Source organism: Octopus bimaculoides, chromosome 22 (assembly GCF_001194135.2).
Source record: "Octopus bimaculoides isolate UCB-OBI-ISO-001 chromosome 22, ASM119413v2, whole genome shotgun sequence".
Classification (NCBI taxonomy): domain Eukaryota; kingdom Metazoa; phylum Mollusca; class Cephalopoda; order Octopoda; family Octopodidae; genus Octopus; species Octopus bimaculoides.
In genome coordinates, this window is record NC_069002.1 from 30,638,358 (window position 1) to 30,641,981 (window position 3,624).

General features: G+C 38.1%; 1 protein-coding gene across 1 annotated transcript in view; it reads left to right on the plus strand.

Annotated features, from left to right (window-relative positions):
- LOC106873494 (uncharacterized) overlaps positions 1 to 3,624 on the plus strand; it is a 50,840-nt gene that overhangs the window by 17,373 nt on the left and 29,843 nt on the right. The gene's annotated exons all lie outside the window — the stretch shown is intronic.

A 3,624-nucleotide genomic window follows, 5' to 3' on the forward strand; every position in this document is an offset into this window, starting at 1 on the left:
AAAAAAAAACAACAAACAAGCAAAAAAACACCCAAGAAAAAAAGAAACTGAAAAAGAAATCCCCCCCCCAGCTCAAACTACCGTTTTATTGCTTAGTAAAGAGTAAAAAGGGAGTGGGCAATCCTTTGGAACAAGGAGCAGAGTGCAGGGGGAGGGGGGCACAAAAGGATAGCAGGGGATGGTCCTTCTAATGCACATCACACAGATACATATATATTTCGTGTTCTGTCTCATTCTTGTTTTATTTATCCTTTTTTCTTTAAATAATTTCATTTATCTATTTCTTTATTTGTCTTATTTTTGTTTATTTTGTCTTATTATTATTATTATTATCATTATTATTAGGCAACGAGCTGGTAGAATCGTTAGCACGCTGGGCAAAATGCTTAGTGGCATTTGCCGCTTGTTGCTACGTTCTGAATTCAAATTCTGCTGAGGTCAACTTTGCCTTTATTCCTTTCGAGAGTCAATAAATTAAGTACCAGTGAAGCACTGGGGTCGATGTAATCGACTAGTCCCTTCTAAAATTTCAGGCATTGTGCCTATAGCAGAAAGGATCATCATCATCATCATCATTTGTTTCAGTCATTGGACTGTGGCCATGCTGGGGCACCACCTTGAAGGGGGTTTTAGTCACAGCAAATCGGCCCCTCTCACCAGTACTTATTCCTTTTTTTAAGTCTCGTACTTATCCTCTTGATATATTTTTGCTGAACTGTTAAGTTACAGGGATGTAAACAAACCAACACTGTCAAGTGGTGGAAGCACAAAGACACACACGCACACACACATACACATGTACACGACGGGCTTCCTTCAGTTTCCATCTACCAAATTCACTGACAAGGCTTCGGTTGACCCAACGCTATAAATAGAATAACACTTGCCCAAAGTACCATCGTGGTGGGACTGAACCTGGAACCATGTGGTTGGGAAGCAAACTTCTTGGTAGGATTTGAACTTAGAACAGCAAGTGTCAGAAAACTGTGAGACATCCCATCCGACATTCTTGGCCAATTTCTAGAACGTTTGACTGTTAAATATTTTAGCCATCACCTCTGTTCTCCCCCATCATGTCTATTAGTTGAGGTTTTCTTATTCTTTTCTCATGGAATTATATTAATAAATGAATAAAAATCCCAAATATTCGCACTGGAAGTTCTAAATCGGAATGTCCTTAGATTTCCTATAAATGCTTAAAATAAATCTAGGGGAAAGTTAATGCGAAAGAATTCGAAGGGATTTCCTCAGCTATTTCCTTGTCTCTCATTTTAAGAAACTCTCAACAGGAGCTAAACTTATTTATTTCCTGTGATTGGCAGAATCATTAGAACACGAAACTGAAGTACCTTGTGGTATTTGTTTCAGTTTTATCATCGTCATCATCATCGTCATCATCATCATCATTCTCACATGCACACACGCTCAAATTTGGTGTGAATTGAGCAAATTCCTTTAAGATGGCGAGCTGGCAGAATTATTAGCACGTCAGACAAAAGTACTTAGCGGCATTATGTTCTGAGTTCTAATTCCGCCAGGGTTGACTTTGCCTTTCGTCCCTTTCAGGGTCAAGAAAATACCAGTTGCACACTGGGGTCGATGTAAGTGACTTGCTCCCTCCACTGAAATTACTGGGTTTGAGCTAAAACTTGAAACCTTTATTATCATTATTATTTACTTTTAATCTGTATGTTTGTTGCAATCACTTGCTGAGACACACCCAGCATCCTGGGGCAAGTGAAGGATAAGAGATGTTACATTTTGACTGAAAGCTTGGGGAGGGGAAGTGGCAGGGGCAGTAGCGAAACATCTTCATGTAATACAACACAGACATTTATATGGAGAGGGTTTTTTCTTGTCAGCAACAATCTTCTGGATTTCTCTGACACATGGTTCTCCTAGGAACTTATCTAGATGTTTCTGACATCCCCTTTTTATAATACCTAGAGCACCTACAATAACAGGAACAGTTCCCGCTTTAAGATGCCACATCTTTTGTATTTCAATTTCCAGGTCCTTATATTTACTTAATTCGTCAAATTCCTTTACAGATATACTTTTATCAATAGGAACACTTACATCTATTAGTGTGCAAGTATTTTCTTCCCTGTCTTTAATAATTATGTCTGGTCGATTAGCCTGGATCGTTCTGTCGGTGTTGACTAGAAAATCCCAGAGGATAGTGACATTTTTACCTTCAACGATTGGTTCAGGATGATGTTCATACCAGTAAGCAGCAGTGCAGATTTTGTAGTGTTTACATATTTTCCAATGTAAATACTGTCCTATCCTATAGTGGAAATTTTTGTATTCGTTTGGTTGTCAGCACAGGCCATCCCGAGACAAGATGGTCTATTGTTCGTTGTTATTCGTCTAGTGCCCGAGCATTGCTAACCTGATGTCATGATAAAGAGTTTGTGAAGGGGCGTGGCCTTGTGGTTAGAGGTGTTGCTCTCACGATCGCAAGATCGTGGTTTCGATTCCCAGACCGGCGGTACGTTGTATTCTTGAGCAATACATTTCATTTCACAGTTGCTCCAGTCCACTCAGCTGTAAATGGGTCTCTCTGTGACAGATTGGCGTTCCGTTGAGTGAGGGTGGGGAATGTTGGCACGCCCGCCTAGACAGTAGGGTAGCATCGTTTAAAAGCTACAACAATACGAGGAAGCGCATTGTGTCCAGCGGTATATAACAACATCCAATAGTCGGGTCGATACAGTGATAAGAAAGAACTTAACTGAATCTCCTGTTTTATTTTGTTTTGTGGAACTGAACCAGAAACCACAAGACTGGGAAGCGAGCTTTTGAACCTCACGGCAAAAGAAGAAAATTAAATCGGACAGGGAAGCTTCAAGATTGATTAGAAACATTTCTTGCTTTTCAAATATTTCCAAGAAAAATAAAACAGATACGCCCAAAGAAATTCCTGTCAAATTTTAACGGCATATTTCACGTTTTAAGGAAATATTTGGATTGTTTGCGATTTTGATGTTTGGAGGGGGCAAATTGTAAATAGCAGACGACAGGGAACAAGTCTGTGATCAGGTTTACGTTGTTTAATCGTAGATCAGTTGTCATCGAACAGATTATAGGTATTCCGACCACGACCATCCCGTCTATTTCAGAATATGTAGAACAGTGTTTCTCAACCATTTTATAATTAAATGTTATTAGGAATTGCATAAAATAATTGAAATATTTTGTGTATTGTAAAAGTGCAACCAGTTCATTGCAGATAAATTTTAATAAAAAAAAAGAAAAAGGAAATCTTTTTTCAACCCCGGTTGAAAACCACTGATGTACAGTGACATTATTCAACATGCCTTTCGTTTTACTAAGACGTGCATGTGGTGTGTGTGATGGGGGAAGTAGGATTTGAAGTTGATCTAGCTGTTATTTCTAGCAGGCTAGGCGACAGCGTACCGGCACCTTTGTTTGATTAGATTTAATTATTGAGGTGGAAATGAAATCAGAATTCTTGAAATGAATCCAATAAAAATTTTAATAAATTTTAATCATTTTAATCTGTTTCATTTACCGAAATTTAACCAAAATATTTCCAAATTTTTTATTACCACGTAGATTTTTCATATATATATATATATATATATATATATATATATA